A 27,906-nucleotide genomic window follows, 5' to 3' on the forward strand; every position below is an offset into this window, starting at 1 on the left:
ATGGTTAAGGCAGTTGCCCTGAAGGAAAACAGGAATGGAGAAGTGCAAAAACAGAAGAGAGAAAGAAGGATGATAGAAGTGGATGAAGGAGATGGAAAGAAGCAGCAGAATGAAATAAATGGAAGTGAGGATAGGGAGCTGGGTGGAGGGGCAAAGAGTTCATGCTCCGAAATGGTTGAACTCAATGTTCATTCTGGAAGGCTGTGAAGTGCTCAATCAGAAGATGAGGTGCTGTTCCTCCAGTTTGCGTTGGAGGTCACTAGAACATTGCAAAAGGCCAAGGACAGACATGTAGACAGGAGAGCAGGGTAATATGTTGTAGTGGCAAATGACAGGAAGATCTAGGTCCTGTCTGTGGACAGACCAAAAGTATTCAGCAGAGCGGTCACCCAGTCTGCGTTTGGTCTCTCTGATGTAAGAATAGACCATATTGGTCTATTGCATTTGCTGCTCCCAGGTTGAAGGGGGTGCACGTGAAGTGTTGCTTCACCTGAAAGGGTGTTTAAGATCTTGGATTGTGAGCAGGGAGAAGGTAAAAGGGCAGGCGTTGAACCTTCTACAATTGCATGAGAAGGTGTAGTGGGCAGGGGGTGAGGTGTTGGGTGGAATAGGGGAGAGGCATAGGATATCCTGGAGAGAATAATCCCTGCAAAATGCTGACGAGGCAGGGGAGGGTTGGAGGAGGACGACGACGACGATGTGTTGAGCAGTGGCATAATGCCGGAGATGGTGGAAACGGCAGAAGATGCTCCTTTAAATTTGCATCAATGATTACTGGATTTGAGCCTTCTGTTCATCTCCTTACATTGTATTTTCAAATCATAAGCACTCAGTTTTAACATTGCATTCCTGACAGGCATTTTTATGAGTTTTCCACAAGAAGTCTTTTTTTTGTTTTTTTTTCCCCTCAAGAAATGGACATTTACGACTTGTTTTTGGAGAATCTCTGACATGAGAAATGGTTAAATAGTTTTCAGTCAACAGAGTTAAATTTGTATATAGAAAGACCAATAATGTAATCATATCAAGACTCGAATAAAACAGTTGGATTCCTAGATTCTTTCCCTTTGGCCATAATATGCAAGGCTCATTATATTAAAATATGCTTGTATAAAATGGTACTGAATGTATGTATAGCAGTGTAGATGTTTCCTTGAAAAACTAAATGACACACTGCAAATCGTTAGTCACCAGAGCCTGGATCAAATAACAGATCAAAACATATTATTCATTGATAGTTTGAACTTCCATGGTACCAGACTTCTTGGTAAATTATCTACTTCAAATCAATTTTGGTCACAGATCTGGAATAAGCTGGAGAACAAACGATAACAGTTTTTATAAATATATAAAAAGGAAGAGGCTGGCTAGGGTGAACATTGGTCCCTTAGAGGTTGAGAAGGGGGACTTAGTGGTCGGGGATGGGGAAATGGCTGAGGACTTGAATAACTTTTTTGTTTCGGTCTTCACAGAGGAGAACGTGAATAATTTGCCGGGTGTTAGAGATGGAAAGGTGGTAGGACTGGAGGGTCTCAATGACATTACTGTTACTAGAGAGGTGGTGCTCGACAGACTGGAGGGGCTGATTGTGGACAAGTCCCCAGGACCGGATGGAATGCATCCGAGGGTTCTGAAAGAAATGGCGGAGGTGATAGTGGATGCCTTGGTGGTTATTTTCCAGACGTCGCTGGATTCCGGGGAAGTGCCGGAAGATTGGAAAACGGCTAATGTTACGCCGTTGTTTAAGAAGGGTGCCAGGCAAAAGGCGGGGAATTATAGGCCGGTTAGTTTAACGTCTGTTGTAGGTAAAATGTTAGAATCTGTCATCAAGGAGGAAATAGCGAGGCATCTTGAGGGGAACTGCTTGATAGAGCAGACGCAGCACGGTTTCCTTAAAGGGAAGTCGTGTCTGACAAATTTACTGGAGTTCTAGGAGGATGTGTCTTGGGCGGTGGATAGAGGAGAGCCAGTGGATGTGGTCTTTCTGGATTTTCAGAAGGCGTTTGACAAGGTACCTCACAAGAGGTTATTGCAGAAGGTCAGGGGGCATGGAGTTGGGGGTAGGGTGTTAGCGTGGATAGAGGATTGGTTGTCAGATAGGAGGCAGAGAGTGGGGGTCAATGGGTGCTATTCGGATTGGCGGATGGTGACTAGTGGAGTGCCCCAGGGGTCGGTGCTGGGGCCTCAGCTTTTTTACCATTTATATAGATGATCTGGAGGAGGGAGCCGAGTGTAGGGTGTCGAAATTTGCTGATGACACCAAAATTGGTGGAAAGGCAAATTGTGCAGAGGGTGGGGAGAGTCTACAGAAGGATCTAGATAGGCTGGGCGAATGGGCCAGGAAATGGCAAATGGAATTTAATGTTGGCAAGTGCGAGGTGGTCCACTTTGGTAGGAATAATGGTAGGAAGGATTATTACTTACGTGGAGAAAAACTGCAGCAGGCGACGGTGCAGAGGGACCTCGGAGTCCTTGTGCATGAGTCGCAAAAACCCAGCTTGCAGGTGCAGCAGGTGGTCAGGAAGGCGAATGGGATGCTGGCCTTCATAGCGAGGGGCATTGAATATAAAAGTAGGGAGGTCTTGCTGCAGCTGTATAGGGCATTGGTGAGGCCGCAGCTGGAGTACTGTGTGCAGTTTTGGGCGCCGTACTTACGCAAGGATATTTTGGCCTTGGAGGGAGTGCAGAGGAGGTTTACTAGGCTGATACCGGAGTTGAGGGGGTTGAGCTATGAGGAGAGGCTGAATAAATTAGGCTTGTACTCGTTAGAGTTTAGAAGAATGAGGAGAAATCTCATTGAGACGTATAAGATGATGAATGGGATGGATAGGATAGAGGTGGAGAGACTCTTCCCGCTCAGAAAGGATAGTAGGACTAGGGGGCACAGCCTCAAGATAAAGGGGGGGTGCGGTTTAGAACAGAGTTGAGGAGGAACTTCTTCACTCAAAGGGTGGTGAATCTGTGGAATTCTCTGCCCGTTGAAGTGGTGGAGGCTACCTCGCTAAATATTTTTAAGACACGAGTTGATGGGTTTTTGATAAGCGAGGGGATTAAGGGTTATGGGGAGAGGGCAGGAATGTGGAACTGAGCCACGACAGATCAGCCATGATCTTATTGAATGGCGGGGCAGGCTCGAAGGGCTAGTTGGCCTACTCCTGCTCCTATTTCTTATGTTCTTATGTGCCAAGCATAGTTTACTAAGTGCTGTCTCACCTCTAATTCAGAAGGTTATGGGTTCCAATCTCGCTCCAGAGACAGTTCAAATCTTCTCGTCTCCAGATGTATGACAGAAGATGTGCCTCAGATCCCATCCTGATGCATGGACCACCATAATTACCAAGGAAATTTCAACTTCCGAAAGACAATTTCCTCTGTTTTCTGGAACCCTCTGTGAATATCTTCAACTCTTGAGCTAGAATTAGAGATTTTAGACAGATCACGTTGCTTCCTGAACAGTTACCCAGCAAACATTGGACTGAAAATCTTGATCCAACGTTGGAAACTTTACAATTGACATCCTCTGCCCAATCATAAAATTACTTCACCCTTCCGACCAGACCTAAAACTCCCAAACACCCCATCCATGGCCAGACCCGACTACCCCACCTCAATCAGCTGCCACCTCACCAACCTATTGCCTTAAAAAGAGGGGGTCACATCCCTTCCTCCCTCTCACTCTGTAGCAGTAGGATAGAGCTCTCGTATATTGCCTTCAACATTGCAAAATTCCACAAAGTGCCTCATCATAATCCTTAAACAAGAGTACAATTTTAACGAGCATCTATCTATCTGTGAACTGGACCAGCTGATGGGCAACACGACAGCTCAGTGCCTATCACTGTTTGCTGTGCAGATACATGGATTTGGGCCGGTGTCTGTGGGAGTTTGCGCATTCTTCCTGTGCTTGCGTGGGTTTTCTCCGAGTGCTCCAGTTTCCTCCCACACCCCAAAGATGTGGTCTTAGGCTGATTGGTGTAACAAATTGTCCCTAAATTAGTCTCCCCTCAATCTGGTTTCCAATGTGGAGTGCCATAAGCGTCGACAAGGGTCATGGGTAGAATGGGGAACTCACAATGTTAAAATGGCAGCGTGGGTTCATTGGGCCGAACGGCCTGTTTCCCGTGCTGTGCTGTTCTTTGAACAGTGTCGTTGACAACATTTCCAACATTCTTCATTGGTTTTGCGAAAACTAACTCGACAAAGTTACGTATTCCAATTCTGTCAGAAGTTCACATTTTAATTTCATGTAACACTGCAGAAGTACCAGTACCTGTACCTGGACTCCGTAAAGATTATATGATCTCTATGAAAAGAGATTCCATATAGTGCAGAAGGAAGCCATTCAGCCTATTGGCCCAGCACTGCCAACAATCCAACTGAGGCTCTATCCCTATAACCCCACACATCCTGCTAATCTCCCTGACACCAAAGGGGGGGGGGGTGCAATTTAGCATGACTAACCCACCTAACCTGCACATCTTTGAAATGTGGAGGAAACTGGAGGACCTAGAGAGGAAACCCATGCAGACATGGGGAGAATGTGCAAAGTCCACAGTCATCCAAGGCTGGAATTGAACTCACATCCTTGGTGCTATGAGCCAGCAGTACTAATCACTATGCTACCCTTTTTAAAGCCTGCGTTCACTTCCCTAAATCTTCCCATCTCTATAGCTTTCCCCATGTTTTACACTTCAAAACCCAATTTTCTAAGTAGTTCTCTTTAGGAATTAATTTCAATTCCTGACATTAATGAACCTTTGAGTTGCTTCTGTCTCAAGGAGTTATTATCACACTGTTGCAAATTTTTATGCCGTGCAGCAAGAAGCAATCATAGTTAAATGGCTGCTTTTGTTGCAATGATTCCAGTTTACAAGTACGTTAGCACAGCAGTAACTGTTTTAAACACCAATTAAGCCTATTATCTGGCAGTTGGAGGTGTAAGGGGAGGAATCTAATTAACCCAAGCCATATAACTCATTCTGAATTTTAAAATAGTATTGTCCATCAACAACCTTATTCAATCAATACAAGTTTGTGCAACAATTTTATATTTCTACATACTAGAGAAAGTCTTAGTTTTTGCCTTCTCAAATCAAGTTTATTAAACATTGAAGTCAGGTGTCACAGGTTTATTAAACAGATAGTCCACGTAGTACTCCTTAAACATATACTTATATTTGCAACTGTACCCAATGGGCTGATTGTGGATTCAAGCAGGAACTCAGTATTCCAAGTCTTTACAAATTATGAATTTTTCCCCAAGTTTCTCATATGCCCTCTATATAACCTGCCATGCAATTTTGCAGCACGTGAATGCTTATTCATTCACGTCAATTTGGAGCCAGCATTAATTGTCCATTCCAGACTGCCTGAGAGATGGTGGTGGCAAAACTCTAGCTGTTAGCTAGAGTTTTCCAGAACTTTGATACAACATCATAAAGGAACAGCAGGCTATACATTCCCAACGGGAAGGAACTTGGAAGGGAATTTGCAGATAGTGGTGTTCCCATTGGCCCACTGCTCTTGTTAACATGGAACACGACAGCACAATCAGGCCCTTCGGCCCACAAGTTGCGCCGATCATATCCATACCTACCAGGCTTATCTATAACTCTCAATCCCAGGTAGTCATCCAGAATCTGTTAAAAGACCCCAGCGAGTTTGCCTCTACCACCACCGACAGCAGCCGATTCCAGTCACTCACCACCTTATTCTTCTAGGTGATGGAGTTTGTGTTGCTGTCAAAGAAGCCTTGGCAATTTGACGTGACTTGTGTAAGACACTGCTGTCACAGTACACCAGTGGTGGAAGCAGCAAGCATTTAAAGGTAGCAACGGGATGTTAATCTACAGGCTGCTTTGTCCTGGATGGTTTCAAGCTTTGAGTTTTATTAGAGCTGTATTCATCCTGGCAAAGTAGAGGTGGTGTTCTGAAGATAGCCTCTGCACTATAAGAGACATGTGCCTTGTAGGGGGTGGAAAGTCTGAGTCGTCAGGAGGCAAGTTGTTTACTGCACCTTTGAATTGTTCTTCTGGCCACAGTATTTATTTGTCTGGTCTAGTTAGCCTTTTGATCAATGGAACCCTTAGAATGTTGCTTGTGCATTGCTGAGCAATGGTTTTTCTCATTGAATGTCAAGACGAAGTGATTAAAGTCTCCTGCATTGACAATGTTTACGACTTTGCATTTGTGTGGTTCAAATGTTCCTGGCCACTTAGCAGTCAGTCTGAATATCATCCTGGGGTTTTGTTGCTGTGAAGATAGCTGGGATAGCATGGTGCTAGGTGATGTCTATCCCCATAATGAAAGTGGCAGGTCATGAGTCAGGCGCAGGCTTGCTACTCACACTCTTATCTTAGTCTAGTTAAAATTAGGGTTGCCACGAATAGGGACGATAATTAGGTCTTGCCCACCATTTTTAAATGGTTCTGGAATCCTTCCTAAAATCCATCCCATTAACTCTGTCCACAGATGCTGCCTGACCTGCTGTGTATTTCCTACATTTTCTGTTATCAGTTCAGATTCCCAACATCTGTTGTGCTGTTTAAGTGTTCAACAAAACCGTGGAAAAGGCATATTCCACCAGGCAACAAAAACACACTGCAACCCAATGAGAAATATAGGAATGAGATAAGGGAAAATTCAGGAGAAGGAAAAAAATATACTAAGTACATGGACGGCAGGTAGGACCGTGACAAAGGGAGAATTCAAAAATAGGAGGGTAAAAAGGAACTATGACATTAAATGATCAAAGAACACAATACAAAATATTAAAATATTCTACAGGTAAATTAATTAAAAATCAATGAAGACTATTGAATAGTTAATCTATATTCAAGGATGGCAACAGAACATGTCCAGTCATTTAACCTCATTAACGAAGAATAAAGGGAATCTTTACTAAAAGGAGAAAATAGAAAAATGTCTAGAATCCAGAAATACGGAACTAAGTGATGAATAGACGACATAATTTCAAATCAAAAAGCTATTAAGCCAGGCTTGCTGAAATTTTTCAAAAAGGTAGATGTAATGTGCCTAGATTCCTCAAAGGGCTTTAATAAGGGGATCGAGGTTATGGGGAAAAGGCAGGAGAATGGGGATGAGAAAAGTATCAGCCATGATTGAATGGTGGAGCAGACTCGATAGGCCAGTGGCCTAATTCTGCTGTCTTTTGGTCTTATAGAATAAAAGTCTTAAAACCAGACCATGAGGATTGTCTGGTTGCAAGACAGAAATCAAGGAGTTGGGAGAAAGGGTACTGATTCGACTTTACAGAGGTGGAAGTTGGGGTCCCAAGGAGAGCAGGCTGCAGTTTATAACTCAGCAAGTCTAGATTTAGAATGAAAACAATTTTTAAATTTGAAGATGACAAAAAAGAGAGAGTCAACACCTAAGAGAAATGCAACATCAAACTCAAAAGGATGGATATATAATTATTGAATGTATTTCAACATTGTGGCCTTGCATTTTGGTTAAAAAAAATTAGGTTTCCTATATCTGTTAAATTTGAGATTAAGGTCAGTAAGACTTTACTTTCATCTCAACTCTACTATGCTGAGATATAATTATTCACTGAAGTCAGACTGTATGTCACCCGACAAACGCAATATAAAAAAGTTACCAAGATTAAAAAAATATTATTCATGGCAACTAGTTGACATGAAAAACAACATTAATAAAATCTCAAGTGTCTGAGACTCTGGTCCCAGGATCTGCATCTCAAATGTCATGGTAATTGTATCTTTACATGTTTAATATGAGGCACTTCCAATTTATTTACTGTCATCATTTTAATGAGTAGAACATTGAGGATAATCTTGCCTAAAATTATCTCTGCCACATCTCATTGACAACCATAACTTTACACAACATCAGAAAATCGTGGAACGGTGCCAGCGATTTTCCAATAAATCACAATGGAGGCACAGTAGCGAGGTTTTCCATCATGCTGAAAATCCAGGGCACAAGGTATTTCCGTATAATAGTTCTGACCAAGATGCAAATATAAAAAGGGACAATGCCACAAATTAATTGCCCTTTTAAAAAAAAACATGGGAATTCTTAAATCCGTTAAATTTTGAAGAACTATTTTGGCATCACTTTTTTTTTGATGTAATTACCCCAATCTTCAACATGCATACTACTAACATAATAACACATACAGTAAGCTGTTAAGCAAATTATTAAAAGATGGCACCATTAAAATAATGGAATCTTTTGGGCACAGCATGGCACATTAGATAGAGTCTTCTTGTGGGTGGTAAGTCTAGGAAATTTAAGGCCCCCTGCAGCAACTAAAGTTTCAGCCTGCTTATAACATTAATACAGTAATGTTACATTAGTGATGTTTTATTACCATATTAATATTATACATTAATATTTTGATAAAATATGTTTGAAATAGGGACTTTACTTCTCATTCCCTATTCTCTTTCACTTCATTCTCTCATGAGCTTGAATTTATATTTATCTGACCTAAGTTTAGATTTATTTATTAATAAATAAATGTAGGCTTAGATTAACACTGCAATGAAGTTACTGTTAAAATCCCCCAGTTGCCCCATTCCAACGCTGTTCGGGTACACTGAGGGAGAACTTAGCATGGCCAATGCACCTAACTAGCACGTCTTTCTATTTTGTGTGTATATCAGTATGAGGATTGAGCCTCAAGATTACATTTTAGATGTTCTTAAAAACAAACGTTATGCTTTTTTAAAGCTTATAAAATTGTTCACTTCTATTCTTTAAAATTACAACATTCAAGAGGTTAAAATGCTTCTTATAAAATGCAACTTGTTGCAGTCAGACTAGGTGAGAAAAGTTACCCCACATCATCTCCCATCTGTAACAAACCTGACTGGAGACATCTCCAGAACAGTATGCAACCCCTTCATGGAAAAACATCATGGCAGTGATGATTACAAAAGGAGCTCATTAACTCAATGATCAAGCACCCGAAGTAAAATATTTGTATAAACATTGTAAAAATAGAATATATGTCATAACAAAATAAGTATAGATAGTGGAAGATATCCCAAATAATCGTTCCAGTGGCTAGTTTGGAGAGGAGAGGAGATGAATGGAATGCAGCTAAAGACCACACTAGAAATAGAAATAAATGAACAATTTAAGATCAAATCTGCCTTTCCTCCCTGACTGAAGCAAAACAGAATTTGATTATTCATCTGAGGCAACAATAAATAATGTACAAAATATAATGCAAAAGCAATCATCTGATTCAATAAACGTGAGATGTAATGCAGGATCTAATCTGTTACTGAAGGAAAATCTAACATCACCAAAAAGATGGCAAACTTCCAGCAAGTTGTTTCCACCTGGAATTTAATGCCACATGTTTCATATTGCTTGTTGCAATGTGGTTAAATTAACTGTAATAACTGAAGTGAAGCAGCAATTGTCAGAAAAAGATTACCATAGAGGAATCTCTTAGCCATTGCTAGGATCAAATAGAGCCTGTAGGATATTAGAAGGTGGCTGCAACAATTCAGACTTTGAATCCAGAAATTCAGCTAATGTTCTGAGGACCTGGGTTCGAATCCTGCCACAGCAGGTGATGGAATTTGAATTCAATTAAAAAATATCTGGAATTAAGAATCTACTGATGAACGTGAAACCATTGTCGATTGTCAGAAAAATCCTCCTGGTTCACTAATATCCTTTATGGAATAAAATCTGTGCCATCCTTACCTGGTCTGTCCTACATGTGACTCCAGGGCTACAGCAATGTGGTTGACTCTCAAACACCCTCTGAAATGGTCTAGCAAGCCACTCAGTCGTATCAATTGCTAAGACAGCTCATTGCCATTTCCTCAAGGGCAACTAGGGATAGGCAATAAAGGATGGCCATGAATGAATGAAAAAGTAATACTTTCACCATGAATCAGTACATCCTAGATAAGAAATTAGGTGAAAATAAAAACAAAAATTAAATACATGCTGTTTCGTAAAGTTAGAAATAAAAAACAAATTCTTACATGTTAAAACTAAGCTACAAGTTTCTGTTCTTACCAGCATCTCTCGCAAGTTATAAATTCACTTATTTGCTGCAAAGCAATTTCTCTAATTTGCTTCAACAGTCTACTTAATGGTGGAGTGAAAGCTTTTCTCTCTAATTGTCATAATTACACTTTTTTTAAAAAATCACTCCAAATGTATGAGCCAAATTAGAGTTGTTAAATATTTCTAATTTTCAAAGATAATGGGATAGATTGATGAAGATCGTAAATCAGCCAAGATAAAGTGGCAATAAAATTGCCAATGGTTTAACTCTTGCTATACTTGAATTCAATGATTCCCAACATATCATTTATCCAACCATTTATCAGTACATTCAAGAAACAAAGTCAGGAAGGATTTATATTTCCTATTGGCCATTCAGGATATAATCAATGCTGTGGTCTTGCTGACAAACTATAAGAAAGAAAGAAAGAGAGATGCACCATCAACTCTGATGAAAGGTCAGTGACCTGCAGTGGTAGGCAGGATTTTAACATGGGCTTTAGGATCCTGATGTCAGCACCAAAGGAAGTCCCCATCCTGTACTTGCCAGATGCTTTTCCAGAGGTGGTCTCCGAATTGATCACTCCTGCGTTTGCTATCTAATGAAGATAATGCTAATTTCCCCATAGGGAGGGCAGCTCTGGTGGTTTGCAGTCCCAATGGGAGACTGGCACAGCAGGGAGATATCAACTGAACATGCAAGCACCCTTGGATAGGCAATTAAAATCAGGAGGGTCAAAACAGATAGGCACTGGCCTATTGGCCTTCTTTGCTTGCCGCCTCATCTTTGGAGCATGCAGCCTTCAGCCCCAATCCTCCTCCACTAACCCCGATAACCCAAAGAAATTTCCTACACAACGATGACATCCTCCACATGCGGTGATGGAGGGAGGGGATGGTTGGCGCTGAAAAAGCAGTATTAGAAGTGGGATTGAGATATCTGGATAACAGTTTTAGTGTGGATGGAGGGGGGGTGGTGTTGGGTGGTGGGTGAGGTAGGAATACAAAGGGATGTTCAAGAAAACAGTCTTAATGATTAACAAGATGGGAAGACATTGGTGTAGTGGTATTGTCACTGGATTAGTAATTCAGAGACCCAGAGAGTAATGCTCTGGGGATCCAGGCTTGAATCCCACTATGGCAGATGTTGAATTCGGAATAAAAATCTGGAATTAATAATCTAACAATGACCATGAAACTACTGACAATTGTCGTAAAAATCGATCTGTTGTTCTCTGATTTAGGGAAGGGAATCTGCCATCCTTACATGGTCTGGCCTACTTCGCTAGATCCATAGCAATGTGGTTGACTTAAATGCCTCCTCAAGGGCAATAAATTCAACAGCACCCACATCTCATGAAATAATTTTTTTTTGAAAAGGTGCCTGCTGCTCGAGTAGCATAAAACAGGAATCACACACGCCAGACCATTTTTCCTGATGTAATCAGCCCCATGGCTGGAAAATATGCACGGCTGATTTAAATATATGTATCCACATTTAAATGCTATTAGTGAGCTGGGACGCAATTGTCCAGCCTCACTTAGCTTTCCAACCTCATCGGTGGACGTCCTCTCTGGCAAGGATTACAGATGTGATGCCTCGCCATTGAGCCCCCTCCACCACTCTGCCCCCAGATGGTTGGAGATAGCGGGTGCAGTGCCATACTGGGACACTGGCACTGCCCACTAGGCAGTGCAAAGGGATGGACGATCAGTAGGGAGGGAGGGAAAGACTGCACAGTGAGTGCTGCCTGATTGAGGAGTGCTTTTGGAGTTGGATGAAAACGGAGTTAGCTGAAAAAGGCAACAGAGGCAGCAAGGGAGTGCGCCAATTTGAAGACACATTTAAATTGCCAGTTAGATATTGCATGAGACTGAGGTAATAAGGAGATATAATATTTTTTATATAAATAAAAAATTTAAAAACTAATTAAATAAAATAGAGATGGAGGGTCAGCTGATGTGTTCTTCATGCTTGATACTAGTGGACCCCATTGTGGTTCCCAGTCAGCATGTCTGTAATAATGTTGGTTACTTGAGGAATTCCGGGTCAGAGTGGATGAGCTGGGTTCTGAGGTTCAGACGCTGAGACATTTCAAGTAGGGGGAGATATACCTCGACGCTGTGTTCCAAGAGGCAGTCACACCCTTTAGATTAAGTACGATGAATTTGGCCAGTGGACAGGGACAGGGGGGTGCGAGTGAGGCAGGCGGAGGGATCCAGGAGGTAGGGTTGCTGGAGCCTCAGCCCCTGAAATTGTCCAACATGTTTGAGATTCTTGCTCCCTGTGTGGATAGGTATGGTACTGTAGGGAGGATGAGCAAACTGACCACAGCACCATGGTATAGAGAGCCATTCAAGTGGAGGGAGAAAAAAGGAAATTGGGGATAGTCTAGTTCGGGGCATTGACACTGTTCTCTGTGTCCAGGATCGAGAATCCCAAAGGTTGTATTGCCTACCTGGTGCTCAGGTTCAGGATCTCTCATCTGGGCTGCAGAAGAACTTGGAGAGAGAGGGTATCGGTCTAGTTATCATAGTCCATGTAGGTATCAATGACATAGGTAGAACAGGAAGAGGGGTTCTAAGGGAGTACGAACAACTAGGAGCGAAATTAAAAAGCAGAACCAAAAAAGGTAATAATCCAGAGATTATTACCTTATCTGAGCTACGAGCTTATTAGCACAGGGACAATAAGATTGAGATAAAAGGGCAGACAGATGGATAAAGGGGGCTGAGTTGCATTGTTAGTGAGGAATGAAGTTAAATCAATAGCAAGAAATGATATAGGATCTGAAGGCACAGAACCTCTGTGGGTAGAGTTGAGGAATCACAAAAGGTAAAAAGACTCTGATGGGAGTTCTGTAGATTCTCTAACAGTAATCAGGATGTGGGACAGAAAAATAAATCAGGAGATAGGAAAGGCACCTAAAAAAGGCAATATTACAATAATCATGGGGGACTTCAATATGCAGGTGGACTGGGAAAATCAGGTAGGTAGTGGATCCCAAGAAAAGGAATTTGTGGAATGTTTAAGAGTTGTTTTATTGGAGTTACTTGCGATAGAGCCTACTAGGGAACAGGCAATTTGGGATTTGATGATGTGTAATGAGGCAGACTTGATTAGAAAACTTATGAAGGAACCCTTAAGGAGCAGTGACCACAATAATGACAGAATTTATCCTGCAGTTTGAGGGGGAGAAGCTGGAATCAGATGTAATGGTGTTACAACGAAATAGAAAGGTAACTACAAAGACACGAGGGAGGAATTGATAGGAAAGGAAGCCTAGCAGGGAAGACTGTGGAACAGCAATGGTGAGGAGTTTTGAGTGTTACTCAGGAGGCACAACAGAAATTCATTCCAAGGAAGAGGGAACATGCTAAGGGGAGGACGAGGCATCCATGGCTGACAAGGGAAGTCAAGGACAGCATAAAAGCTAAAGTGGCAAGGATTAATGAAAAGCCAGAGACAACAAAAAAGCAATGGGAGGGGGGCAGGGAGATGATGAAATATGAGTGTAAGCCAGCCAGTAATATAAAAGATAGGAAGCATTTTTCTTTCAATATAAAGGTAAGAGACCAAAATAGCCATTGGACCACTGGAAAACGAGGCTGGAGAAGTAATAATAGGAAACAAAACAATGACAGAGGAACTGGATAGTTACTTTGCATCAGTCTTCACGGTGCAAGACACCAGTGGGATGCCAGAGCTCCAGGAAAATCAAGGGGCACAGGCGAGTGTAGTGGCCATCATTAAGGAGAAGGTTCTGGGGAAACTGAAAAGTCTGAAGGTGGATAAGTCACCCAGACTGGCTGGACTACACCCCAGGATTCTAAAAGAGATAGTTGAGGAAATTGGGGAAGCATTTCAGGTGAGCTTTCAGGAAACACTGGAGGCAGGGAGGGTACCAGAGGACAAACGTAACACTGCTGTTTAAGAAGGGAGGGAGGCAGCAGACGGGAAGTGATAGTCAGACTAACTGGCCTTTGGTCATTGGCAAGATTTTAGAGTCCATTATTAAAGGTGAGATTGCAAATCTGTTAGGGTTCTTTGACAAGGTAATGAGAAAGGTAGATAAAGGAGAACCAGTGGATGTGATTTATTTAGATTTCTAGAAGGCCTTTTGCAAGATGCCACATAGAAAACTGTTAAATAAGTGCTCATGGTCTTAAGGGCAAGATCGTGGCATGGTTAAAGGATTGGCTGACTGGCAGAAGGCATAGAGTGGGGATGAAGGGGTCTTTTTCAGGGTGGCAGCTGGTGACTAGTGGTGTCCCTCAGGTGTCAGTGCTGGACCACAACTTTTCACAATATACATTAACAATTTGGAGGAAGGAACTGAAGGCGCTGTTGCTAAGTTTTCAGATGATACAAAGATATGTAGAGAGACAGGTGGTATTGAGGAAGCAAGTGAGCTGCAGAAGGAATTGGACAGGTTAGGTGAGTGGGCAAGGAAGTGCCAGATGGAATACAGTGTGGAAAAGAGTGAGGTTATGCAAATTGGGAGGAGGAATGGAGGTATAGGAAGACGCTTAGGAAATCAGAAACACAAAGTCCTTGTTCAAGATTCTCTTAAGGTTAACGTGTAGGTTCAGTCAGCAGTTGGCAAATGCAATGTTAGCACTCATGTCAAAAGGCCGAGAATACAAGCGCAGGAACGTACTTCTGAGGCTGTATGAGGCTCTAGTCAGACCCCATTTGGAGTACTGTGAGCAGTTTTGGGCCCCATTTCTGAGAATGGATGTGCTGGCCTTGGAAGAGATCCAGAGGAGCTTCACAAGAACAATCCCTGGAGTGAAGAGTTTGTCATACAAGGAATGTTTGAGGACTTTGGGTCTGCACTCGGGGTTTAGAAGGGCAAGGGACAGATCTTACTGAAACTTGCAGGATAGAGTGGATGTGGAGAGGATGTTTCCACTAGTAGCAAAAATTGGAACCAGAGGGCCTAACCTGAGGCTACAGCAGTGATCCTTTAAAACAGATGGAGGAGAGAGTGGTGAATCTGTGGAATTCTTTGTTGCAGGAGGCTGTGGAGGCCAGGTCATTGAGTGTCTTGAAGATCAACACAGATAGGTTCTTGATTAATAGGGGGATCAAAGGTAATGGGGAAAAGACAGGATAACGGGGATGGGAATAATATCAGCAATGATTGAATGGCGGAGCAGATTTGATGGGCAGACATCTATGTTTTATGGTCTTATGGAAAGGGGGAACTCTCCATTTGTAGAGAGGGAGCTCTTGGTGGGGCTAGCTATTGAGTGTCAAGGCCAATCATCTCTGATGCAGAGATTTAATGAGGCACATTTTTGGAGCAGGCAAAACAGAAGAATCAAGACCAGCAAGGGAAGATACCTTGCTGGAGTAACAATCTTAAGCAGGGACTTGGGTTGGCCTTGACCTCACTACCCAAGAAATCATACTAGGGCTTCGCTTTTGCATCTTGCTTGGTTGGAACCAAATAAGTTTGCAATTTCAGACATAAAATAACCATGAAACCATCTCCCTAAACCTCCAGACATTTTCTCTACGGATAAAGAGAATTATGGGCCTGAATCATTACAATTCTTCATCCCAGGGGAAAGGAAGTGTGACAGTGAATTCTTAAAACGCCATACATTAATTATATAACCACAACCTTTCCTCGAATTTCTATGCATCTGTACGATTGCAAGATTTGGTGCAGTCACGCATATATTTGACTGTCGAATAATAAACATTGAATGAGAAAACCCTTTATTTATCTTCCCTGACAAGCACAACCTTCAAAAAGAAACACGAAGGTTGCCAACCACAATTAACTGTATTCCTAAAAGGTTCCACCACATTAACTTACCCCCATGCTCCACCCATTAGTTGGCCAACACATCCATTCCTGTGGTGCATTGCCTTTTCAAAGCAAAAAGGCTCATTATCCAATTGGATGATGCCTGACTGCTAGCCAAACATCACTCTTCACAAATATTTTCAATATTTTTATAAATCGGGCAAAGAGAAATTATTAGTGAAAATGGCAAAAAGAGTTTTTGATTTCCCTATGATATTTCTCCAGGGCTTCACACAGCACTCCCTTCCCCTTCAATTCCTGAAGGCTTCCAGCCAATCCCGGAGGACTGAGAAACCTACTGGTCAACAAAGCGGTGAAATTGGGAGCCATCGCTATCATCTCTCCCTTATGCAACAGTAATCATTCCTACAGTCACCATATAGGGTGAATAAACCTCAATAAGAAACAGAATCTTTCTTAGAAATGAATCGCTTTACAATTTCAAGGTATATGTAATTGATTAGGGTGGCACTGTGGTATGGTGGTTAGCATTGCTGGACCCAGGTTCAATTCTGGCCTCAGGTCCCTGTCTGTGCAAATTCTGTACATTCTCCTTGTGTCTGTGTGGGTTTCCTCCAAGTGCTCCAGTTTCCTTCCACTGTCCAAAGATGTGCAGGTTAGATTGATTGGCCATGCTAAATTGACCCTAGTGTCAGGGGATTAGCAGGGTAAATATGTGGGACTATGGGAATAGGACCTGGATGGGATTGTGGTCGACGTAGACTTGATGAGCCAAATGATCTCCTTCTCCACTACAGGGATTCTATGAAAGCAAGGACACCTCAAGATCATTCAAAAGTTCACCTGGCACTCTTAGCTCTCTGCAAATATAAACAGGAACGTATAGAACTGGGCAAAGACTCCAAATAAATTGAAAAACCCTTCATGCAGCAAAAGGGAACAAGAATAATAAGAAGGAAGCAATCACAGGAAATACAATTTCAAGAATTCTTCTACAGGTGAAATGGCAATTGCTTTGGCCACTCAAATTTTGAAATGTGTCATTTAAAAGGTTGTTTTTCTTCTGGGAAAGTTGAATTAATAATATCCCCAAATGAATGTTTAAGGTGTTAGAAAAAGACTGCATGTTGATGTCTATGGAAGATGAAGGGCAACAATTATCAACAAAAACATCCAGACCACATCATCAAATCTATTCATGCACTGGTGTGAGGAAATGCAAGGTCAGTGAGTGGAGACTTTGGATTGAATGAGACAGAGACAGAATGAGCATATTTGGAAATTTGGTGCATAGGGAAAAGAGGTGCCTTTGGTAAGGTTTACTACAAAAAGTGCATCTTTGAGTGCCGGGAGCTGGATAATTAGGAGAGTTCAAGAAAGAAGGGAAAGATGCTTTTTTTTTGCCTTCAGGAAGTGATCTTACTTTACTAAAGGAGAAGCAGGTAGTTATTTGGTGGGTATCTTGTAAGTGATAAAAACAGTCTACTCCTGAGGTTTGAAATAGTCTAGCAACTGGTGGCAAGTTTGATAAAATATATAATTGAACAGTTTATTAGAACGCATTAAAGACAGCAGAACAAGTGATGGTCACAGCTGCAGCTGTGTGATTCTATGACTCTAAAGTTCGCATCTTTAGAAAATGAAAGTGCATGTTATATGGAATAATGTATATAGTGGTAAAAGATTGGTTGGTTACCAGGAAACAGTGAGTATGCATAAATGGGTCTTTTCCACATTGTCAAGACGTAACAAATTGTGTACCACCGAGATCAGTGCTGGGTCCTCAACTGTTTGCAATTTAGATGAATTACTTGGATGAAGGGTTTGAAGGGTTGAATGCCATAGATAGATTGGAAATTAAGTTGTGAAGATGACATAAGGAGACTACATAAATATACAGATAATTAAGTGGGCAAAGGTCTGGCAAATGGAGTATAATGTGGTAAAATGTGAAATTGTCCAGTTTGGCAATAAGAATGAAAAAGCATGTTGTCTAAATGGCATGAGATTGCAGAGCTCCAAGGTGCAGAGGGATCTGGGTTTTCTTGTGCATGAATCACAAAAGGCTAACATGAAGGTAAAGCAAGTAATTAGGAAAGCTTACAGAATATTTATTGTGAATGGAATTGAATACTAAAGTCTGGAGGTTATGCTTCATTTATACTGAGCACTAGTGAGACCACATTTGGGGTATTGAATACAGTAGTGGTCGTCTTATTTAAGGAGGGATGTAAATGCATTGGAAACAGTTCAGAAGGTTTACCAGAATAATAATTGAAATGGGCACATTGTCTTAGAAGGAAAGATTGAATAGACTGGGATTTTATCTACCAAAGTGTAGAAGGGTAAGCAGCAAAATAATTGAAACATACAAATTCCCGAGGGGTCTTGACAGGGTGGATGAGGAGAGTATGTTTCCCCTTGTGGGAGGACCTAAAACTAGGTGTCACTTATTAAAAATAAGCAGTTGCACATTTAAAATGGAGATGAGGCAAAGATTTTTCACTTTGATGGGTAATGGTCTTTGGAATTCTCTTCCTGAAAAGAAGCAAAGTCTTTGAATATTCTTAAGGCAAAGGTGGATAGATTCTTGGCAAGCAAGTGGATGGTACATTATTGGGAGTAGGTGAGATGCAGATTTGAGGTTACTATCAGATCAGTTATAATATTATTGACTAACAGAGCAGGCTAAAGAGGCTGAATAGTCTACTGCTGCTCCTTATTCACATGATTCAGACTAACTTTTTTGGCTCCAGTAATTGCACTTCCTTTGCATTTAGTTTACTAAGTGGTTCTATTTCCAATATAAAATGCACTAGATGGATAATTTGTTATCCTTAAACAAAATTCAAACCAAAAAGATGGAAACCCTGCCAACAGTCTAATTTTGTATTCCACTTAATGATGGGGGAGAATTAAGAAATGTCAGATAATAATTCCATGGTTCATCCTTTGTCTCATGAGAACATTGCCCAAAATTCAAATACTTCATTTTTGGTGGGATTCTCTGACACATTGGATTAAATTGACTTAATTTCATGAGCACCAATCTGTGATGGATGTCAACAGATCTGTTCCTGAGTTAATATGATAAATGGATTCATTTAACTTGGAATGAAAGAACAGGCGACTGAGGCAAGTTCTCAGGTAAACAATGTTTCTGAAAGTTTTATCATTTCACTATCAGTTGCTGTAATAGGAAAACATTACTCATGTGAGCTACATGTATAAGCAAAGTCACTATTGCATTAAAATAGAACCCAAAACTTATTGCTTTCATGACTAATATGTCAGAGTGAACATCTTTCTGACAGATTTAAGTGAGTACCTGGAACTCCTCAAATGACATAATTGCTGAATTGGTGGAAAATCCACAATGGAACTATGCATGCATCAAATAGCCAACTTTATAAAGAGTTGGTTTGGAAATTCAGGCAAAAATCTTCATACAAGCAGGCTTGGTAATTGGCCAAGTCAACTGGCAACACTCAGGTTCCAGTGATCTTTCAAAGTGACCAAATAATTCAATTCATAGCTTCAGCTGGACTTTTGATGCAAGTGCAGTCTGGTTAGGTCTAGCTGTGAAGGTGGAAGCCCACGTCAAACATAAATATGTAAAAGTAATGGTGTCAGAAATAATTGACTGTAATTGCATCTAATTGACAGAGTATTTGGTCAGGCAGGTGTGTGATAGGCAGAGAAACCTATCATCTTTCTACCTCCACTTTGATTAAGACTGCAGTGGCAATGAATGGCCTCATCCTGTCCCCGAATCCTACAGCGAGTGGGGGACTCACCATGCAGTGAGTGCAATGAGTGCCTGATCAAGCAACCTGACTCTGGGAAGGTGGGGGGAGCCTGCTGGGAGCCACATCCCTGCCTTTATCCTCCCCTGCATATCCCATCACACAACCCTCATTGCTGCCATCGCTCACTTGTGGTCTGGGATCCAGCCATAAACCTAGGCCTTGGCTGGGTGTTGAAATGGCAGCTTTAACTTGCCCAACAGAACTGCTGTTCAATAAAGCTGTCAGTCTCTGATTGATAAGCAACTCCTCAGTAGTTGGGACTTGCTCCCTGGGGGCCCTGCGCTTTAGTTAAGTGCTTAAGTGGCAATTTGGTGGGCCTCACATGAAAAGAGGCAACATGGAGCTCCCACTGGTTCTTCAACTGGTAGGTGAGACCTCACCCTCCCCTCGCTTCTATTAAATCCAGCTCAAGAAAATGGGGATAGAATAACATTGTTATATGTTCTCAATTTGTAGCACATTAATTATCAATATAATTATGTATTAATGAAGCACCACAATGTCATGTTTAATCCAGAGTTGACCTTTAAATCTTCCATCCTATCCAGCACCAAAAGCACTCCTACATTTTGGCTGCTCATCTCTGTCTTTACTTCAGTCTCACTGCTATTGCACCCTTTTTATCCGTATGTTATCTACCTTTATTTCTTGCATGTTCAGCAGATAGATGAGAACACCACCACCTCAAATTCCACCTCAGTTCCCTCTCAAATCACTCACTATGTTAACTTGAAAATAGATCATCATTCCTGCATTTTCCCTGGATCAAAAATCCTGGAACTCCCTTCCTAACACCTACAATGCTGATATCTACACCACATAGACTGTAGCAGTTCAAGGCAGCAGCTCACCACCACCTTCTCAAGGGCAATTAGGGATGGACAGTGAACGCTGATCTAGTCAGCAATGCCCGCATTCCATAAACAATAAATATCCTCTTTGCTGTCCTCCCTCCCTATTCATCATAAACTTCAACTTCCACGCTGTAAACCTCTCTGACTCTAATTTTCCTAAATCCAGCTATATTATCCTATCCCACACTATGATGCGCTTGTCCATCATCCCAATCCTTACATAGCTACACTACATCTCTGTCCTCAAATTTAATTTACACCCTTGTCATTATATCTCATCTTCTACAGTACTCCCCAAGATTGGATCTTTAGGCAAAGCCCAAGATGCTGATACCTTCCACACTTCTGTAGAGAGCAACTAGAGAGCCAAGTCCCCTTCTTTATTAGACCCTCAGTAGCATTTCCATACATGGTTGCAATACATTCCTACCACAAACTTTATTTGACCACAGTAGGTCATTTCAGCTTATATTGTTCAGTGTCCCTGCATGGATATGATCCTTTCCACTTCTGTGGGTATTCACTGCAATTCAATTCTGCTAACTAACTGTTCTCCCAACAGTTTAGTGTGCCTATTGAAAAAGGATGACAGACTCAAATGATAGAGAGAGGAAAATGGAAGTGTAACATACACAGTGCAAATAGATAAAGTCAGTCAGATAAACTGGCACAAAAGTGGGGAGACAGATAAAGGCACATACTTACTTAAGAGGGAGATGAAACACTCAAGAGACAGATAAAGGAAACAGCAAGCAGGGAAGAGAGAGTTGAAAGAAGCAGAGATAGAATAATGAACACTAGTAAATTTCTCTTCATCAGCTATCATCATTGTTTCAAAAATCTTTCACAAAAGTTTTGGTATCTGCTCAACAGAATCAAGTAGTAATATTTGCAATAAACAATGTACTAGATTATACAGCACAGAAAAAGATAGAGAGAGAGAGATGGGTGGGTGGGGTGGGGTGGGGTGGGGTGGGGGGGGGGGTGGCAGTGGAAAAAAAATCAGAAATTATCCATAAGTAAATACCATCACAGGAGATATTTTGGAAAACTATAAACAACCACAAGAGGTTTATATTCCCATGACAGATTTTACTTGTATTCTTCAATTCACCATCCCAAGAATTATACAAGTTTCAATATACAGTACACATTGAATATAGACCCCAACATAAATTGTTGTGGGACATCACTAATGACTGGTCTCCAAGTAGAACCATAGCCACTGATAACTTCCTTCTGTCTTAGGTCATACCAATTCCACAGCCTTCATAGGCCAGCCCTCCAATCCCAGGCAATCTCACAACCTTACGCCCGCAGCATCTTTTTAATTTAATGCTATCCCTAACTTCCTAAATAAGCCAAAGATGGATCTTTCTCACTGAGTTTATGTTCAATGGAATGTATTTCTATTGAACATTTTGAATGGTTTAAATATTTCCCACTGTTTATTTACTGCCATAATCTTTCAGTCTATGTTCCCACCCAACTTTAGCTAGCTTGCCCTTCATAGGCTTAGTTTCTGTTTAAGATTCTTGCTTGTGATTGGAACATTTATTTTTCAAACTTTTAAATGGGGAACTCAAGTGTATTTTGATAAATATTTTCCAGTGGACCTTTTATTATGAGGTAACTAATTAACCAACCCTCATTGGATCTAATAGTGCACAATATGCTAAAATAACTTTATCATTAATTGGTTCCCCAACATGTTGCTCCATTTTCTATGATTTCTATGAAATTACTTCAAAAATATTCCAAAAACTCATCTTTCAGACCACCTTTGTTAATTTGATTGGTCCAGTTCACATGAAGATTAAAGTCTCCCACAACAATTACATTGCCTTCTTGTCCGATGCCCTGTCCAAAAGGTATAATCACAGCTTGTCATTACCTTCATCCCTTCCCTGCCTTTTCACTTTAAATTATATGGATCACAACTCGATCTTTCTGCCTCCCATGCCCGCTTCCTTTCAAGATGACAAAAGATGTCCTTAATCCTGGGCAGGCAATACCCAGTTTTCAGGGCTTGTGTTCTCAGCTACAGAGAATAGTATCCAATACCCTAACTATACTGTCCCCTAATACAACTACATTTCCCACCATTTGAACAGATCCTTGCAACACGATACCATTGTCAGTTTGCTCATCCTTGATGCAATCGCTGCTCTCATCCACACAAACTTCAAGAACGCCAAACCTGTTGGACAATCCATCAGCATCTTCTGAATCTCCATGCTTACATCCCTTGCAATCACACCCTTTTGTTCTTGATCACAGATCAAGTCAGGAGTATCTCATCTAAGGGTGTGACAAAGTGCTCAGTATGCCTTTCAGTATCCAAAACTCAGACTCCAACTCATCAAAACCAAGTGTTTTTCAAGCTACACACATTTTTAAATTAATCCTTTATGGGATATGGGCATTGCTAGATAGGCCATTGTTACCCAGCCCTATTTGCCCCTTGAGAGAATCATAGAATCCCTGCCATGCAGAATGAGGCCACTTGGCCCCATTGAGACTGCACCAGCCACAATCCCACCCTGGCCCTATTCCCGTAACCCCATATATTTGCCCTGCTAATTGCCCAGACACCAAGGTCAATGTTGGCATGGCCAATCAATCTAACCCAAACATCTTTGGACTGTGGGAGGAAACTGGAGTACCCAGATGAAACCCACACAGACATGGGGAGAATGTGCAAATGTTACACAGTCACCAGAGGCTGGAATTGTACCCAAGTCCCTGGCATTGAGGCAACAGTGCTAACCACTATACCACCGTGTCACCCCTAAGTGTTACATTAGTATGGGCCTGGAGTCACATGTAAGGAATGTTAGGTTCCCTTTCCCAAAAACCAGATGGCTTGATGATAATTCCATCACCAGTTTATTAATTGAATTAAAATTCCACCAGCTGCTATTTGAACACTGGGCCACCAGAACATTATCTTGAATCTCTGAATTACTAGCCCAAACACTACCATTACACTATCGTCTCCTCCTGTATTTACAACAGATTACTCACTAGCACCCATATGCTACAGCTGTAATACGTCATCTGTGTCATCTGCATTGTAATTAACTTATTCAATTTTAGGTATAAAAATATCACAACTGTTATCTGTACTTGTATTAAATAGTTTCACTAATTCAACTACATATTTAACAAAATATTTACCCTTCCTAAAACCATTGTCCCCATTGAGAGGGATAAAATCTTTTATACCCATCAATTAATGCTTTTGAACAATTATCAGCTACCAGGAGCTGAAAAATGGTATAAGAAGCAGAAAATTCTCAAGTTAGCACTTTGTGGTGGCCAAAACTGTTTGTCTTAGAACTTGAAAGTTCTGCATAAACAGAGTCTGACTATTACTCTATAAACTATAGCTCAAGAAAATCTTAGCAGAGAAATTCCCAGGTTAACACTCATACCTCAAAGTATTGTCTACACCTAACTCATTCACCATTGTAGCAGCTTTTCCTGAATTTCATTAGACTGTAACTTGTACACAGGCAAACTTGCAATAAAACACACCATGACTAGGCACAGAACCCAACCAGTAGAAAAGCCCCACACTAGCTGGTGGCTGTGGAAGCACTAATCAGAGCCTAATAGCTCTGTATTAGCAGCATCAGATTCTGATTGGCTGAGTCCCCATAGAGCACAGGGCTCAAATTAAAGTCACATTTTTCTCAATCCCTGGGGCTTAAGTTGTAGTGTGCATTGGCAACAAATGGGAGCCTGCAGGGACTGGGATGTTTTATTTATTCCTTTAATCACATTTTGGTTTGATATTTTAAATTTCCTTTACATTTTGTTTTTTGTTTTAGGAGATCCTCCCACTGGTCCTTTAATGGCTGCCTCTTCTACTTTGTCCCTCAGTTTAGAACATAGAACATTACAGCGCAGTACAGGCCCTTCGGCCCGCCATGTTGTGCCATCCTGTGAAACCTATCTAAAGGCCATCTAACCTACACTATTCCAAAATCATCCATATGTTTATTCAATGACCATTTAAATATCCTTACTTTTGGCGAATCCACTTCTGTTGCAAACAGGGCATTCCACGCCCTTACTACTCTCTGAGTAAAGACCCTACCTCTGACATCTGTCCTACATCTATCACCCTTCAATTTAAAGCTATGTCCCCTCGTGCTACCCATCTCCATCCGAGGCAAAAGGTTCACCTTATCCAATCAACAACAAAACAAAAAAAAAACAAAGAACAATACAGCACAGGAACAGGCTCTTCAGTCCTCCAAGTCCGCACCGCTCATGAGCCCAACTGGACAATTCATTTGTGTCCCTCTACTCCCAGACTGTTCATGTGGCTATCTAGATAAGCTTTAAATGATCCCAGCGTGTCAGCCTCAACCACCTTGCTTGGCAGTGCATTCCAGGCCCCCACCACCCTCTGTGTAAAATACGTTCCCCTGACATCTGTGTTGAACCTTGCCCCCCTCACCTTGAACTTGTGACCCCTTGTGTTCAACACCTCCGACTTGGGAAAAAACTTCCCACTGTTTACCCTATCATCCTCTGATCATCTTATATGTTTCTATTAAGTCACCTCTCAACCTTTTTCTTTCTGACAAAAACAGCTCAAATCCCTCAATCTTCCCTCATAAGACCTTCCCACCATACCAGGCCTGGTAAATCTCCTCTGCACCCTTTCCAATGCTTCCACATCCTTCCTATAATGCGGCAACCAGAACTTGGAATGCAAGACTCCAAGTGCAGCCATGCCAGAGTTTCGTACCGCTGCAACATGACCTCATGGCTCCTAAACTCAATCCCTCTACCAATAAAAGCTAACACACCGTACGCCTTCTTAACACCCCTTTCAACCTGGATGCCAACTTTCACGGATATGGACACCGTGATTTCTCTGCTCAACCACATTACCAAGTAACTTACCATTAGCCCAGTACTCTGTATTCCTGTTACTCCTTCCAAAGTGAATCACTTCACACTTTTCCACAATAAATGCCATTTGCCACCTCTCAGCCCAGCTCTGCAGCTCATCTATGTCCCTCTGTAACCTGCAACATCCTTCCACACTGTCCACAACTCCACCAACTTTAGCGTCATCTGCAAATTTACTAACCCATTCTTCTACGCCCTCATCCAGGTCATTTATAAAAATGACAAACAGCAATGGCCCCAAAACAGATCCTTGTGGCACACCACAAGTAACTGAACTCCAGGATGAACATTTCCCATCAAACACCACTCTCTGCCCTATTGCAGCTAGCCAATTTCTGATCGAAACTGCTAAATCACCCTCAATCCCATGCCTCCATATCTTCTGCAATAGCTTAGCACGGGGAACCTTATCAAACGCTTTACAAAAATTCATTGAAGTAGGGAAAAGCTGAATGCATTTTGTTCCTGAAGGGAAAGGGTTAATGGATTTTGTACCTAGAATATGTCACAAACATAACCCTTTCCCATGACTGATCTTCTCAAGCTTATACTGCTTATACTGTTCCTGGCAATAATTTGTCATTTGTTCATGTTTCACATACTTTAACTCTCGTTTTTATAACAGCTGATAGTTAAATGTGACTATTACTTTGTAGACTTTGCAAATCCTACCTGTTTGTATTAGTGGGATATCGTTACCCAGATGGTAGTTTACAATACCAGCTTTTAACAGGAAGGGTCCTGCTGGGACAGCCACAATCGCACAAGAAGGGATGCCAGTAGTGCCGCAGAAGAGGTTCCTGTATCCTGACTGCAGGACTGTAATTTCTGATTAACTCTGGGGCTGCATCACCACCCAGGAAGGAAGAACTGGAGGTCTGGCAGGAATTGGAACTTTGAATCGTGATTCCTTCTGGACTCATAATGTATAAATACCCACTTGTGTTTGTGTTCTATGAGAAGTCGGGTAAGCCTTAATTGGAGCCAGCTTCTCCCCAAAGCTTTGGAATAAAAACCACTGTATTTTGACTCACTATCAGATTTCGAGGTATTATCTTTACCTACAACATCATGTACACGACATCAACTGCCTTCCCCTCATCCACCTCTTCGGTCATCTTCTCAAAGAACTCAATAAGGTTTGTGAGGCATGACCTACCCTTCACAAAACCATCCTAATCAAATTGTTCCTTTCTAGATTATTATAAACCCTATCTCTTATAATCCTTTCCAAAACTTTGCCCACAACAGAAGTAAAGCTCACTGGTCTATAATTACCAGGGTTGTCTCTACCAGTTTATTTGATTTAGTTTATTTGATTTGCTAAAAAGAATGGCACAGACAGGAAGTTGTGGATGCTGCAACCTCCCAGCAAGATTTCAGACAGGCAATTCCAGTAACCTAGGTGGCAAAAAGGGGTTCGACCATCCACTGCCAATGCTGTCTCTGGCTTCCATGCCTCTGTCCGGCCTTCTCCAGACAGCTCTGGCCAGCTCCTCCTGCGCTGCCCTGTCGCAAAGTCACTAAGCCGGGATGGCAGTGAGTGTCTGGCTTCAGCCCAGTCCCGACTCCCAACCCAGCATGCCAAGCGGGATGACAATAGCCTCAATGATCTCTTGGCCAAAAAAGAGTCAAGAAGAAGAAAGACAAAACCAAAGTGCCCAAGGTAGCACTTCCCACTCGGCTGGCCAGTGTGATGGTGTTGACCGAGGCCCCCGACCCTCATGCAGACCCATCCCTGCCCGCTGCCACTGCCATTGCCATCTCCCACACATTAACAGCAGCGGCTCCTGCTGATTTTGTGCCAGTATCGATCCCTGGAATACCCAAGAAACTGAAGGAGAAACAGTGGGTGTCGAAGAGCGAGAGTGAGGATCTCCAACAGGAGCAGGTCAAGGAGGATGAAGAATGGAATGAGGGTAACTTGAGCAAAAGGAAGTTGACCTGGAGCAGCTCAGACATGGAGTCATGACTGGATTGGAGCCTGACACTCGTGGCCATCCCAGCCTGGTGACTGACAGGGACAGGATGGAGCAGGAAGGACTGGGAGTCAGCCAGAGCTGCTCGGAAGTTAAATACATGCCTTACAAATCAGTGATGGAGGAGAGGAAGAAGACGATGAGAAGGATTAAAGAAGATCAAGGTGAAGACAATCTTGTATAGAGAAGGAGACAGGACAGGTGGCGCCCTGGAACAAGATAACTCCAGCACCAGCACCTATCGCTGTGGTTCCAGAATTCCCAGAATTAAAGCTACCTGGCATTTATAAATCTGCAACCAGATGGGGTAATCTGAGAAGAACACAATCACAAGCACCACCAGAGATTTACAATAAACCACACTTTCCATCCTTACAAGCTTGTGCAAAGCATGTAGAAACCAGAAAAGATAAAGAAATGGAACAGATCTTTGAGATGATGAAATACAAAAACAGCCGGAGAGGATTGATCTAAAAGTCATTCCATTCAGCTGGAACTTGGCAACCAGTTTGCTCTTGGGGAGCAGTAA

At 41.8% G+C, this 27,906-nt stretch overlaps 1 pseudogene; it reads left to right on the forward strand.

The window, feature by feature from the left end:
* Positions 1-27,906, forward strand: LOC145352880 (protein CDV3 homolog; annotated as a pseudogene).

The sequence above is a fragment of the Carcharhinus amblyrhynchos genome, chromosome 15 (assembly GCF_965287045.1).
Source record: "Carcharhinus amblyrhynchos chromosome 15, sCarAmb.v2.hapA, whole genome shotgun sequence".
Classification (NCBI taxonomy): domain Eukaryota; kingdom Metazoa; phylum Chordata; class Chondrichthyes; order Carcharhiniformes; family Carcharhinidae; genus Carcharhinus; species Carcharhinus amblyrhynchos.